Here is a 16,110-nt window from a genome sequence, read left to right as displayed (position 1 = left end):
AAGATGTTACAGTCAATAAACCCCTGCATTGACTCGCAGATCGTCAGTTGAACCTTTTTGTTGAGCTGTGTCATTGTACACAGAGCAAGGCAGGAGCAACAGCAAGGCAAGCTGTGAACTGAGTCTCAAAATGACCTCACCACAAAACTGACAGAGGTGGGAGTTAGGCATGGGCCGGTACACCGCGGTTTGAGAAAGTCAAGGTTTCAAAACCACAACAAATATTTGTCACACTGTTCCTAAAATATGAGCTGTTCTTTATGGGTGGTCAAGGAGAGAAGCTGCAGTTTAGTAATCCGTCTTCCTGCCAGTGTGCAGTGTGTTTAAAAACAAAATACATCGTGTTTAATGGAAGAAATGTTGTCTTTTACCCTGACATTTGGAAAAATAATACATTTTAAAGCTGTAATTGCAATACTGCAATACCATGAAACCGTGATATTTTTGCTCAAGGTTATCACACCGCCAGAATTAGGGATTTAACGATTACCGGTGTAATGGAAAACCACGGTAAAAATGTTGACGATAACTATTAAAATATCATTATTATCACCACAGGGTTTGAACCGTGTGTTGAATCCATCCCAGCTTCATCCGAGTCCCCTGAAGTTGCCTCGCATGCGCATTGCGTAGCCTACAACGTGTTTCTTGAAGGTGGAATCATGGCGGGAGGAGGAGATGACAGCACTCAGGACATTTATCAGCCCTCTAAGAGGACTAAGTCGAAGCATGGGCATGTTTAGGTTATTATAAGAATACCGAAGGACACCTTATTAAAGATAGTTATCCTGTCTGCAGAACGGGCAGGAAAAAAGTTACGGCTAAAGGCGTTGAACACACTTTTAAAATACCGCGATAATACAGAAAACCGTGATAATGTTGGTCACTGTAACCGTGAGGTTAAATTTTCCTACCGTTACATCCCTTGTCAGAATTGTGTGCTAGTGGGAGTAGAGAAGGGTGATGGAAACGGAGAGCAGCGTGAGGCAGGGCAGCGCAACTGTCAGTGCAGTTGGCTCCGTGATGCACTAGGATTTTATTTTTATAGCTAAATGACACTTTTACTTTCTTGTGAAAATAAGAAAATTGTCAACACTCTGGCTCCATATGCATGTCTGTATTAATTCGGATGACGTTACGGCCCTCAGGCTCTCAAATTTGTTTTTGATCAGATTTGATCAGATCAACAAATCTGATTTGTTGATTTGAAGAAGGCCTGAGGGCCGAAACGTGGTCAAAATAAATGGAGATATGCATAACAAACCAGTGATCAGCCCCTCACTTCAACCCTTGGTGTGCGTTACTCTTCTATACTTTTACTTTGTCTGACTGTGTGGAAATCAGATGTTTCTCCACCACCGATGCTCTCACAGGGACAAAATATTGTGTGCAGGTGTGCTGAACTAACACCAACTGGGCAGAGAGGGGAAATTATCTCTAGATATATAAAAGCATGAACCACAACACATTACAAATTTATAGGATCGTGTTTCACTTAAATTACGTTTTGTGTATTCTGCACTTTCTGCGATTAGGTGTAAACAGTGATTGACATAATATCATCACTACTCATAAAACTAATACTTCAAATACTGATGCTGATAAATAAAAACATTGAATAAAAAAATAAAAATGTAATAGATGTCCTAAAGCAATACTGTTGTCTTGTTGTGCATTTTGTCAGGCAAGACTCTAAATGATGTATTTTTGATTGCAACTGCTGTAGACCACAGATGTTTGCAGTTCTTATAACCTAAGTGAAAGTTTTAATTATAAACCCAAGTTTCAATATTTTATGATTGCTTCAGGTTGCCAGTGGCAGTAAAACAAGGTATGACATCAATACTTTCCGTCTCCAAGTTTTTTATACAAAGTCTTGTTAAAGATAGACCACCATAAACTCTGAGTCCATTTTGTTCCTGCCTAAAGGATTTCATTCTCTGCTCTGACATTCCATGTTTGTTGTCAACTGCACACCAGTGAGAAAAACATCTAAGCGTCCTTTGTCTCTCATTATGTATCACTCTGAGGAATTACTTCCATTCCAATTATGTCCATTTGGCTAATTGAATTTTAACCTCTGACAGTTAAAATGCATGAGCACATGGAATGGTGTTCGTCCCAGAGAGTTTGGGAAAAAGATCCACGTCATTGACCTTTTAGTGATGTCTTTTTGGATTAAAAATAAATAAATAATAAGTGGATTCTCACAAACGAGGCCTGACATTTCACATTATTCATAGTAAGACTGAATCGATCCAGCGTCCAATGCATCCAGCAGCGTGTCGCCGTGCGTGCCACTTCGCCTCGTCGAGAGGGGAAAGTGAAACGCAGTCGCGGACAATGAACAGCAGTCTCTCTGAAAGGACCTGATCAAAGCGCTTCTCTCGAGCCTTTTTCCGTTTTGTGTTGTTACCTCTGAAGATGCCCACAAGCCAAACATCAGGTGCGATAATGTGTGGAAACATCAAACCTAAAGATGTTGGCTGAGGATATGGAGACACCAGATCCACATAAACTGACACGATGTTGTGAAAACGGTGACGGTATGCGCTATCAGTGTCTGCAGTGGCGATAGGAAGTGTCATTGGATCCCTCCTTGCACAGGGTCCTGGCGACTTGTCATCCGCTGAAAAGGGAGTTGTCACGGTGATATATGGGTGTTGTAATCCCTGCAGTGAGAACCCTGATGTTTACCCAACCCCATATTTCCTCCTCCTCAAAGAGCCCGGACCGGGAATCCTAAACCTGAGAACAGATTAGCCGGCTGGGAAGAAAAGAGAGGGAGAGAAAAGGAGAGTAGGGAGGGGAGGGGGGGGGGAGAAAAGGAGAAGACTCTATAGGTCTGTTCGGCTTTACCTGTTCATATCTAGGTCCGAAAGGCAGACAGGGGAAACCGAACACGACTCAGCAAAGCTTTTGCTGTGACACTCATGGAGTTGTACCCTCGCCAGGGGTCAAGGGAGATCAGGCAAGGCTGTCGCCTCTGTGGTTTGAGCACACTCCCTGCTTTTCTCAGGCTAATCCAGTTGTCCTCTGCTGAAAAAACGAGTGGTCAAATAAATCAGGCGCAGGAATGTTATGCGAAAACTTTAAGTTTATCTGATTCATCTGACACTGATTCAGTTTAAGGCCTTGCAAGCCAAAAAGTCAGGGAACCTCTGATTAAAGAATGATCAGACAAAGAGCTGAAAGCTACACTAGCCTCTGAGGCTGTACATGAAATAACATCAGGATGCTAACATGCTCACAATGACAATATTGACAACATACTGATGTACAGCAGGTTTACAGTGGACAATATTAATTTAGTTTAGTGTGCATGCTAATATTTGCTCTCAAATCTACCAAGTACTGGTGCGTTCAATGGAAATGTAAGTTCTGCAGAGATATCTGATCATAAACCAAAGTATTGAACGCATTTACATTTTGACCTGATGGTCCTAGAAGAAAGGTTAAGGGCTTATCAAAGTTATCACAACTAATCCTGAGGGGGTCATGAAATGTCATGCAAATCCATCGTCTTGTTTTTGAGACATTTTACTCAGAATCACAAATGTCAAACTAATGGTGGCACTAAAATAAAAGTCATGGAATGATCAAAGTCATAAACTATGAATGCCTCTACCATACGGTATATTGTGCCAGACCGATAATAGACAAATATTTCACTGTTTAAGTGAACATTTTGAATTGCTGGTGTCGCTTCATGAAGTCTGCAAATCACTGAATTCAATAGGATTTATCCTTTGGGGACCGTGAATGTATGTACAACATTTTATAGCAATCCATGGAATACTGTAGTTGTTGGGAGGTTTCAGTTTGAACCAAAGTGTTGAACTGATCCTATAGCCCGAGCCAGCATGGCTAAAAGAGTCTTAAAGTGATGCCAGAGTTTAAAAAGTCATAAACAATCAGGTTTCCCCGCAAAGTTCCCTTACTGAAATCTGGTCCTTTAGTTAATTCCCTTAAAAGGAATTACACACTCCTGGAGAATTTTCTAAATGAAGTGCCAAGGGAAAATGATTTCTCCAGAGGTCTTTGTCCACAATTTCTCTCAAACATACAGCTTATTCTGTTCAGGTCCAACATGGCAGACAGGTGAAACCCTACACAAGCTGAGGCTCTTGGTGTGACGCCTTTGTGTTTGCATTCTGTCGGGGGGGGGGGGTCAAGGGAGATCAGGGATGGCTGCCGTCTCAGCAAACTCTCTCTTATTGTCCTACGATGACACACCCACACCCGCAATAACACACTTACACAATCGTGTAATGCAAGCAACGAGCACTGTATTCTGTAAGACTGGATCTGGATATCAATAAATCTGTTGAACTAAAACCAAAGGTTGCAGCAACTCTCTTACCGGAGTACATAGCCAGTTTGGGGTAGCACCAGAGATAACGTACACAGACTTCACAGGGACCTTCAATGTGCTCTCTGAGAGGATACTGCCATTCCAGTGTCTAAAAATGAGTTGTTTTTTATTACTGGACACGTGATTACTAAAATTGCATGCATTTGGCTCTTTGACTGGTTTAGGTCGATTGACAGCTGAGGAGAAAGGAGGAAAAAACCCTTAACAGAACGAAAGTTTGATAAGTTAATTCGAAACATTGCAGAAAGCAGCAGAGATAAGAAATGACGTGGCCTCTGCTGTTTTTGGTTTCTCCAACAACGTTGCTGGGCGGGCTGACAGATTTGGCGAGTCTTCCCGGTGATCCGCTGCACTTAGTGTCCAACATCCACCCTGTCCCTTCACACAGTTTTTCCCCCCGCTGTTTGGCAAAGTACTCATCTTTGTTCTGACAATTATGTCTTTAAACTTTATCTAGAGAGAGAGAGCACTTGGCTCCCTTCTGTGGAATCCTGACATCTCCATAAAGACAGAAGCCCGGGGATTGCTCCCCTTCTTAGTGATGTATTTGTAGAGTGTTAGGGTCAGAGCCTTGGGAGAGATTCGCACTGCGGCAACATGTGCAGGATATCAAGCTTGATCTTCAATGCTGAGAGCACTCCAGATGTGTGTTGGTATGTGTGAAACTTGACCGCTTGAGTTTAGCTGAAGGAATTAGACATACCAAAGCAGTGTTTACTCAGCTTTGATTTCTTAGATTAAAAAGACCAGCGAGCGCGCTGTTTGTCTGATATGACTTGACTCTGGCTCTCACAGACAATTTGGAAGTGACGTTCTAAGAGAGAATTAGTGTTACAAACAGATGGTATGTTCTTATGGCAGATTAATGTAAGACAGCTCTTCACAATTAGTTTGTAAACATTCAATCACTCAGAGTAAGGGCAAATATGCGTGTATGTTTGTTTTGCCACTTGGTTTTGAGCTGTTTCTGGCCACCCACAGTAGTCCTGGTTTGAGTTTTCCTGCAGCTCTTCAGTGATGTCGTGGGTGAGCACAGCTCTGCGGGGATTAGGCTTTCATTTAGCAGGCCTCATCAAAGATTGTTTTTGCGGTGCTCACCTTCCTGCTCTGCCTGGGCTTTTATTTGCAGGGACTTCTTGGTACACATGCTTGTCTGGTTGGGTGTGGTGGAAAATAGCTGCGGAATAGCACCCAGTGTATTTAGACCCGGGAAAACACCACCAGATGCCCCAGAATTCTGGTAAAACTTAAGCTAAGGCTGGTAAATGTATCCGCTCCTCCAGTCACTTTGGTACTCAATAATAAAAATCTGTATTATCTACTAGAGCCCGACCAATAAAGGATTTTTAAGGCCAATACAAACATTTTGTTTTTCAAAAATATCGGCCGATATTCCGATATATTGACCGATATCCAGAAACATAACATAACAAACAGATTTCCATAGCATTGGTTATTTGTAGTTATTTAGGAGTTCTCACTAAAATAGTATGATGATAATTAGTTTTATTGTCACAACAGAACAAAGGAACATCAAAACGTATTAAAGTTTTGATAAATAAAATGTATGAAAATACAAACTTAGGTTATGAAACTTAAAGTCCTGTGAACAAAAGCATAAGCAAAGGGATGTTGTAGAGTGACCTTTGGTGGACAAACTATGCAACGCCAAGGCTCATAACATGACCATCCTTTTTTTGTATATTCATTTATAAGAATTATTCATCTGTCATTATAAATAACTAATGGCAAAACTAACCCTGGGAAAACTTGATTACTATGTCTAGGATTATAACCGAGCTAGGTTTGCTTGAGCATTTGAAAGCTAGAAAACTAACCGCTTAACCGCCCGACTGAAGGAGATGGTTTGTGGCCTACCTGGCGTCCTCCTGCTCGGCATCCTCAGTACAACACAGTAACACAAACTCCCCAACGAGTTGGAAAACACAATCCTCTTCTCCACCGCAGCCCGGCAGCCAATGGAAACCGACATTTGGATTACGACGTGACAATAAGTATGATTTGTACAAGATTTCACATCATTTAGAGCCCTGGCCAGAGTTATGGCTAATTCATTCTGTCATGTTGCTGTAGATCCACCTATTGGCCTTCAAGTGACATCAAATTTTGCAATATAGATTCAAGATTCAAAGTCCTTTTATTAATCCCACAACGGGAAATTTTTTGCAGCAGCAAGGGATTGGGGAAAAAGTACAAGACGCTAACGATAAACAAACAATAAACAAATATAAGTAAAGAAAATAAATAGTTGAATGTATTTACAGTATAGCACAGTCTTATTATTATTGCATAGTATATCAGTCACATTCACACTTGATATGTGAATGTGCCATCAAACTAATATAATTTATACGCGCCACACCAACATTATTTGGAACTCACAAAATGTGATTATAGGAAATTTGCGGGGTCCAAAGGTTACAAACCAAAACATAAATTGGTAATGAAGAAATACTCTCCAGTTCTGATATAACTGATGCTATTGCAGCAGTAGTTATGAGCTAACAGTTGCCTCTCCGTGTCGTCACACACACTTACACCACGGCCGTAGCTGCCAGTAGCTCCTGACAGGATGCAGATTGACAGGAAACAAACACATTACTTGAAGCCTGACAAGATGGATTTCTGTGCGATGTTATCCCGCGATTCTCATATGACATCACAAGCATCCAGCAGTTGTGTAAGGAAAAGGGCTTAGACCGCTGTAGATAACTTTGATTTATAGTTCATTGCTGGATTTCAACCAATGACACGACCCTTGCAACACTAGATGGATGTATCATACGTGATGGGGCCATGTCTTACGGTATCTGTTTGCATTGGCGATGTCTTTGTTAGATGTGTGCCACTCAAAAGGGAAAGATAACTTATACCTTTCTTGAACGTCCTGAATGTCATCTTCACTCTCAACAATCCACCCAGGAGCAACAGAAACAGAAAACGCGAGCAGCTCTGCATGTGGTTTCTCTGTAGAGCCTGTTGCCTTGACATGTAGTAAAGAAATTGAGGAGGTAAACATCAGCTGCCATGTAACCTCAGAGCCTGCACATGTGGACGCTCTAGCTATGCTGAAGGCCCTTAGCACACAACCATAAATCCAGCTGTTGTTTGTTGGCTCATGGCCGAACCTTACACAACATTTTGGAAATTTAAACAGGACTGAAACAGACTGACAACATAACTTTAGCGGAGTTAATGACCAACCAAGTTGTCTTCAGGTCAAACGGCTGGTAAGTTTTAGGATTTGGGCCCCAATGCCAAAATCTAATTTCCTGCTCTAATGGAAACCCCAACTGGGAGTTTATAAAGTTATAAATAACCAGATTTCAATGTAGGATTCAAGAAGTGCAAGAACTTAAATTTGGTTCTGTATTTAATGTCCTCAAATGAATCTCACAGCCATGAAGTGTCATGTGAAAATGATTATCCTTTACAGTTTCTCATAGCGGTCCCTTCTTGTTCCCACACTACATCTGTCAAGTCACACGGCCGGCCTTATCCCCCTGATGTTTAGTCTGCGGTACACCGATATTTTGACAGCAGCACAAAAACGCAGTGTAGCACCTATGTTTGTATGTTTGGCTCACGGCCTACTGCGATTACAATCTCGTGCTTGTACGGTATTGAGGATGGAAGTGAGGGCACTAAGCCTTGGCCAGGATGCGCGTTGCTGAAAACTCAGCTTGTAATAAATGTCTTGTTTTGTGAAATATCCCTGCACCTGCACCTGACCTCAGATGGCCTTGGATATAGACTGCTTGGCTTCCCTTGGTTTGGTGTAAATGATACAGTGTGATAAGTAAATGAGGCATCCATGGAGAGGGGTGTGTGTGTGTGCTTTTGGGCCTCTCTCTCACCGCATGTGGGATTTGGTATGTCCCAGTTCATAAATCCCACCCATGCCTTCATACCTCCTCAACTAAAGAGCCATTGTTCTGCTTACTGTTTTGAGGGATGTCTTTCGGTGAGTTGAATTCAAACAAAGTCGTCTCTCACCTGAGCTTGTTTGAAAAAGTTTTAGTAAGGTGGGATTCAGTGGAAATACAGACCCCCTCGATGTCCCATTCTTAGCAGGGTTTGCCTTCTCTGAAGAGTAGAAAGAGAAGTCATGCATTAGACGTGACTAACAAACTGCTCTGTTTGCCCATTAAACGCCCCTAGACAGGATATTTTGGAAACCCGTGTTGAAAGAGCTTTACCAGTGTACCGTGAAAGAGTTGTGTGGCAGCAATTGTTCTCTCAATGGAGTCTGAAAAGCAGTTATCAATACAAAAGTTGGCTTTTTCTATGGCTGGAAAGTCTGAGGGGAACTCACAAAAGTAGGGTAGGATACAGACACATTCACTTTCCTACATTATAATCCCTTTCAGATGAAGTGAGGCAGAGTGGGAACAACACGGGTATCTAAAGTACAGACATTCAGGCAATGACACTAAATACCTCGCAGAAATTCAATAAAACACGTTCCCAGAAGTACGAAGCAATGCTCATGTCTCCGTCAGCGACAGCTCTCAGTCTTTTAGCAGGGGTCCAAGCTCATTTTTATATTAATGGCTGAACTTTCCAGGTAAGCACAGTGTATACTCTGAAGGTTGCTGCGATCCAAAGCTCAGCAGTGAAAATAAAAATGACTGGAACTAAGTGTTTGGGGGTTTTCCCCCTTCTCTTTGGACTATGACCGATCTGAAAGCATGAACAAAAAGCTACGCTTTAACACTGCTCTTCAAAATGTGTACTTTTACTTGTGATATCTGAGGATATACTGTATTTAGTCACATCTTTTTTAATCCGACTCTTTGAACACCGATACCTCGGTCTTTACAAAACTACCAAAAGATTACAAACGATACCAAATATGTCATTTTACCGGTGGTATTTTGCCTTTTTGTATTCCTACTTTTACCAATTGATTGAAGTACCTTTACACCAGTCTTCATTGTATCAGATGACTTAATGAGTCTCCAAACTAGAAATAAAGGTTTTCACTGAGCAACAAAATTTAACTTCAACACTTCTTTTCAATGAGTACTTCATACTTTAAAAAAACTTTTTAATTTTGTTCTTCCTTCTGTCTGTATGTTCTTACTATATTACTTCTTTCTTGAATTGACCTGAACCCCCCAAAATCCCCCCGACACTAGAAATAAATAAATAGGAAAGCTGCAATACTCTTCTTCACAACTAGTGCTTTTCTACCTTTAGCACCTGCTGGTGGCTCAGTCATTACAAACTCATGCTGTACAGCCAAATTTTATTCAAACCCACAGAGCGCTTTATTTAAAATTTTAGAGGAGAACGTTTCCAACTATACCAAACATGTTAGACTGAATATGGGGGAAAATTTGTACAAAATGATGCAGGAGACATCTCAAATATTTCCAGCCATAAAAACGTGGAGTCTTGGGTTTGAATATTTTCTTCGATGAAAAGCTGTAAAAAAATCTATAGGATACTGTCAGACAGAGTGGAAGAACCACTCCTGAACCTTAGAGTTGCTTTAGGGGAAATAAAAAGGGGGAAATTAGATGCTCAGGAGTTAAAGATTTAAATGCAATACCACAGGACTCCTGTGGTGCGACATCTACTAAAGTCATTCAGCCATTCGTCATTGTGTTAAACGAGTCTCTGAAGCACCTTAGCCGTGTAAAAATTGGGACTCTAATCAGACTTTTGGGCTGGCCAGTAATTGGACCTGTTACCCTCTTCTCTCCGCGCAGTTTAGCCCCAAGCTACTGCCTGTCTTCAAAGATACACATGAGGGCAGCAGGACCACAATACCCACTCAGGGACAAGCTGTCAGAAGCCCTGAAACACTATCCTCTCCCAGACCAAAGCGCTGGGTGTTTTTAGCAGTATTGTATCACTGGGATTCTACACGCAGGTCATTTAGGGAGAGGTTTTCCGAGAAATCACTTTATCTGTTAAAGGGCAGAAGTCAGATTAATGCTCAGTGGAGTTCATGATAGGTGGGTTTAGCTTTACAGACTCCCAGAGTGGAGAATGCTCTCTATTGCTAGTAATGGTACTGCCCTCAAGTGGATGCTGAAACTCTTAGGATTGCACCTTCATGTCACAGGCCGTAAAAGAGGCCATAACATCTTTCTAAATGTTCTTGGCCACATTGGTTGTGGTAGCTGGTGAGACTCTAACAACTCTTTCCAGGACCTTTGGCTCGGGCTCTGCGCCAAGCTTTTCCATAAGCTGTTTTTCAATTAGGACCCAGCACTCTTGGCATTTTATGAAGAGAACAGAAGCGGAAGCCTTCAGTAGCAGCAGCAGCAGTCCTTGGGGCTGGGGATCTCAGGAAAATGACAGAGGCATACAAATTGTCACCGTTAAAGGTCCTAATTGCCTGAAACCTTTAAGCTTCAAAGCAGGCTCTTCTTGTGTGGCAGAAGTGCTGCTGCACGCTCCTCTCAGATGGAAAGGTTGATTGCATCTGTGGCATTTAAGAGTAGAGCGAGTTTGGGGATTGCATATTGTGTGGTCCGTTGATGCTTTCCTCCCCCGTTCCTCCTTTGCTCTGTGTTTCAAAGACCTGTCGCCTCACGGCTTGTCAAAATCCTCCCTTTAAACAGTAAGCAAAAATAGAAGCTAATGATTGAAGTTCCATTCCAAAAAACGTGTGGTCGCAGTCTGGAATAACAAGGCTGATGCATGTGTTTGTGCATCCATACACATGGGAGTGATTGAGAGCATTTTGCTTTCAGTTACCGCCCAGTCAAGTGATTATATATTGCATTGTTTATGTATTAAAATGATGCTGTCACTGCATTTCACAATGTGACTTGTCTCTTGGACTATAATCTAGGTTCCTGGTCCACAACGTAAAAAATAAAAAATCTCCCGTAAAGAACCCTTAAAGTCCCCAGACATGTCTCCAACTATGACTCGTATCCAGTGGTATTTTCCCCTTGATACCAGTTCATAAATTGTTTGCTAACAGTCTCTATTTTTAAATGTAAAATCTGTCAAGAGAAACCATATAAATGTCTTCTAGGCCACTAGAGGATTGGATGCGTCAGTAATCGATGTAGCAGAGTCTCTGCTGTCAGCGGGGGGAAAAAAAAGTGTTGTTTCAGACAAATGTGTCGCTTTCCCATTTAACATTACCGGTGATAGTCCTTCCACTAATGTGAATAAATGATGATACGATTGGCTGGGAGATTCTTTAAGCAAGGATTTGTGATATTCAATCATTATGAAGTGGAAAGTGATGTTCCCTTACGTCTAATAATCTCATAAAAACAAGCACTTTTAGAATAGAATAGAATAAAATACCCTCTTGTGACTGCACTTAGACTTTAGCACATGAAGACATTTCTGTCTTTGGAAACTATGGAGATTAATTCCACACTATAAAGAGGTGAGGAGCGCCTATTAGCTAAAATGTCAAAATGTCAATCAGACTAATCTGCTTGTGGTTTCTATCTAAAAGGCTCAGTTATGCATCTGCTTTAGGTCTTAACCTCATGTCCAAACACCCAACTCCAGCTCTGTTTGTCTCAGCGCTGCCACAGCGAAAAATTACGTTCATATTCGAGCGCTCGCTAACTGGTTTCTACGTTTCCATATTCTGCTGGAAGAGACACTGGGACAGACATAGTGGAAAACGCTGGAGGACATATAGTAGACTGTGCTGCTCATAATGATGATCTGGAGACATGCAAATCCCTCCTGGATCACATTCCAGGGTGCACATGTACGAGTTTGAACACCCGATGAAGTGTCTACCCAGTCTGTCTTCCGTATGCGTGCATACTCTCTCATGTGTCCCAACACATGTCTTCCCTCTCATTGATGTTTGTGTGCCCATAACAATGAGCCAGCGGGCGGCTCATTAGAGAGCTGCTTCATTCCTCCGGGACAGTCCTCAGTGGAAAGAGGAGACCCGAGCTGAACGGAGCGTCCGCCAACAGCAGCAGAGCCCGGGTCAGGAGAGGCACCAGCTCTTGTCTGTCAAGACTTACTGGACTGAACTCTTTCCTGAGCGCCGATCAATCAGTTCACTTGCTTCTTACACTGAAGTCATATAGATTTCAGCCTGAAAGCAGTTAGATATGCAAATATCTCCGGAGCCTCGGAGTTTGTTTGCTGTTGAGTAATTCTACCCCTTAGTCGTGCTTTTTTCTCGACCACATTTAAAGCCTGAGTGGCAGTTGTGACTACTTAAAGCTGTGCCACGAGTCAATGAAGAACTCAAGTCGTATTTGTGTTCCACTGTGCAAGCAACTACTTGATTTAATAATGCCGTTTTATGAAGCGTGATTCATATTTCAAAGGCCGCATATCTGGAGTGGAAATAATTCAGCGCTAGGGCTTAGACAGGCTTAAAACTTTGATCCTCCTTGGTGATCTCAACTTGCTTTTTGCATTTTCTTATTTTTCTCTTGTGCAAATTGAAGTGTTTTTTTTGTTCTGCCTATAAGAAAACAGACCTCTATAATAGAGTCATTAGCTGTGGTTTGATGGCTGTAGCCGTTTTCAATATGCCCGAGACACGCGGCGATCTCGTGACTTTCCCATCGTCCTCATCAATTGCACTTGGGTGGTAATCGAGCGACGATCGTGCTCATCACATTTATCATCACCCATGGGCTTTTAGCTCCTCCGAACACATGTAACATCTCAAATGCTTTCCGTGCAAAGCTGTAATTGCTTTTAGATACCAATCGGAGCAATGCTTTGATCTGATTGCGTATGGTGTAAACAATGAAAAGATGCAATTAGGTTTCACTAGAACAGAGCAACCTGACGGATATCATGAATGAACCCAAGGAAGTCCCATTGATTATACATTTTATTTCAGTGGATGAGCTTATGCATATTCCTGAGGATATGTGGACAACGTTGTGCTCATGCATGACTGTTTACAGATGTACTGGCCCATCCCCTTGTCGCCTCGTACCAGTGATTAAGCTGCGGAACAATGACTTGGGCACATTGTAAGGAAAAACAGAAAAGCCATGATTGTAGATTGTAGAAGGGGACACAGAATGCCTCTGGAGCTCATTCAAAGCTATCATATTTTGATTCCATCATTTTCTTTTTTCATTCCTCCTCGTTGCTTTAATCAATCAGGAGGCTGGAGTCGCTGATCTGTACTCCAGTTCCCCCTTCAGTCGGTTTGGTGTGGAAAATCCATGTCATCTGACTCCCCCTCCACTGGTTCTGATTAGGGAGGAGTGCTTCGGGAGTTCTGGATCCCGGGTCTCTCGCTCCCATTAACCACGGTCAGGCCCGATGCCATGCTCATCGCTCTCACACCTCGTCACATTCACGTCCAATTTCTGCACAAACCGTGCTGTTAGGAGCTGGCCGGTGAAGCTCGGCTATAAGATGGAGAAAGCACAGAGTCAGAGAAAGCTTATTTTTCTCCTGTTGATCCAACACTCAGCTCCAAATGTGTTAAACTGCTGTCACACGGTTGTAATGCAAAATGCAATTGGTTTCCAGATCTGAAGATATGTTCTAAAGGATGTTCCAGATCACAAATCATTGCTGTTTTGTCATTTTAGCTAGATATATTTTTAATATATTTTGATGTTCCTCTCTGTGGATGTTAAGACATTAAAAGCTTTGTGAAAAGCCCTCTTAAATGTTTTTATTTCTCTCTAAGCAAACTTGCCCTTTGAGTGCTGGCTGATGAAATTGGTTCTAGGCCCAGAAGAGAAAGTGTCAGATTGGCTGTTAAAATAATATAAGTCCGATCCAGGACTGTTAAAAGATAAGTTAAAGGATAATTACCTTTTATTACAGCATGGATTCAGTTTTCGTAGGCTTGGCCATCGTTTTTGTCTGTTTTGATAACATTGGGCTCGCCAAAGTAAAAGGCATTTTTCACAGCAGACATTTTGACATCTCATTGCAGAAAAAGCACAAGTAATACAGGCTTCATTCCATTTAGGTGGTGCTGTTCTATGCCCCTGGTGTTCTCCATCCCTGTCCATCCTGGCTCACTGTCATGGCTTACTGAAATACCCAAATGGAACAGAGCCATCATTCATGTGATTAGCTACACCTGTGCTTTTCCTGCTATCACATGACCAAAGTGACGGCTGAGAAAAGGCTATATTGCAGAGATCTGAGAGCACAGCCACATGGCTAAAAAGAAGCTTGACGGGGACGGACATAAAATGATTCCCCAAACTGTCTGTTGAAAACATCCACAGTCAAAGCATTCACAGTCTTCCTGCATCAATATAGACTTGCCATGTTAGCTCAGTTGGTAGAGCAGGCACACATAAAGATGTTTATTCCTCGACATAGAAGGTCCAGGGTTCGAGTCTGACGTGTGACGGTTTGTTGCATGTCTTCCTCTTCTCTCTCCTATTATATCTGAGTTGTCCTATCCATTAAAGGTGGAAATGCCCCAAAAAATTATCTTAAAAAAAATAAAAAATAGACTTGCTGTACTTAAATAATTGTAGGTGCATTTTCAAAAATGACTATGAATTTCAATGGTAAATCCGCCACCGTTAACTGCATTATGTGCCGTGAAAGAACTAAAAGCTTGACGTAAAAACTGTAACTAAGGGGGGTGGGGCTTAGCAAACAATGTTTTAGGTATTTGAGTGCAAAACTAATGTATGTGAAACTCTTTGCTCGTTGCACAAACTAAAATCAATCCCAGGCCTTTCTTAGCTCTCCTCTCTGTGGTTATACACCCTGTTTTTGTGTTCTCTGTATGCTTAAAAGATGCAAGAAATGAAAACCTTTTATACGTTTTACCTCATGCATGCTGCTACATCAAAAGCTTTGTCAAAAGCCTTATTAAAGTCCACGATCCATTTATGAAAAGGTCCAGGTAGAGCATGAAGCATAAATCTATGTGAGGAACAAGTAAAATAAGTAAAGCTCCATGAACTGCAGTGCCTTTGAAAGATGGAAAACGGGTCGTTCTGAGGCCTCATCAAGAAACTAAATCAAAGTAGGGAGTCGCTGTAGCCTAAGGAACGGAGTCAGGGGAGTGAAAACCATTAAAAGTGCATTGTGCAGGCAGTCTGCAGAGAGAAAAAAAGAAGAAGAAAGAGATACAGAAGAGAGGAATTACGAAAGCAAAACAACCACAACAATGGAGTTTGCCCATAAAAGAAACAGACCGAGTGAATGAGAGAATGTATGGTCTCCTTTTGTCTTACGTGTGGTTGAGCGTAGTTCTGTCCAATATCATGCACCATAAATCTCAAAGTAGGCCTTATTGGTTCACAAGCTTCAGAGGACTCGACATTAACACAAATTTGTGGAAAAAGAAAGTTAATTCTGTGGCGTTTTTTCTTTCCCGTCCTTCGGAAAATTGCTCCCGTCTGTTGATTTGAACATAGAGAAACATGGGAGTCACGAAAGAGCCGCCACCAGATTCCGTGATTCTAACAATCAAATAGCATGTGGTGAATTCAGTGTGTTTGACCTCCCAGCCGAATGGCACAGGACCTTTCTCTCATCAGGAGCATCTTTGTGGCAACATCAGAATCCAGGATATTATTATGAGTGTCGTCATTTGTAAAGAAAATGACAGCTGGTGCTAAATTTGGAACCTTGCCCACTTCCTTTTCCTTTCCTTTTCTTTCTGTCCTGCTGTTCTCAGAGATGTCCATGTAGCTCAGAGTGAAGCCAAACCATCAGCGGTTGAAAGTCATCAAGTACATTTACTGTACTGTTTAAATAATGTACTTCAGAATCAGAATCAGAATCAGCTTTATTCGCCAGGTATG

General features: G+C 41.8%; 1 protein-coding gene across 2 annotated transcripts in view; it reads left to right on the top strand.

Moving 5' to 3' along the window:
• crppa (CDP-L-ribitol pyrophosphorylase A) overlaps positions 1-16,110 on the top strand; it is a 48,295-nt gene that overhangs the window by 31,201 nt on the left and 984 nt on the right. The gene's annotated exons all lie outside the window — the stretch shown is intronic.

The sequence above is a fragment of the Etheostoma spectabile genome, chromosome 6 (genome assembly GCF_008692095.1).
Source record: "Etheostoma spectabile isolate EspeVRDwgs_2016 chromosome 6, UIUC_Espe_1.0, whole genome shotgun sequence".
Classification (NCBI taxonomy): domain Eukaryota; kingdom Metazoa; phylum Chordata; class Actinopteri; order Perciformes; family Percidae; genus Etheostoma; species Etheostoma spectabile.
The sequence above is the reverse complement of the archived record's forward strand: the minus strand, read 5'-3'. Positions and strand labels throughout refer to the sequence as shown.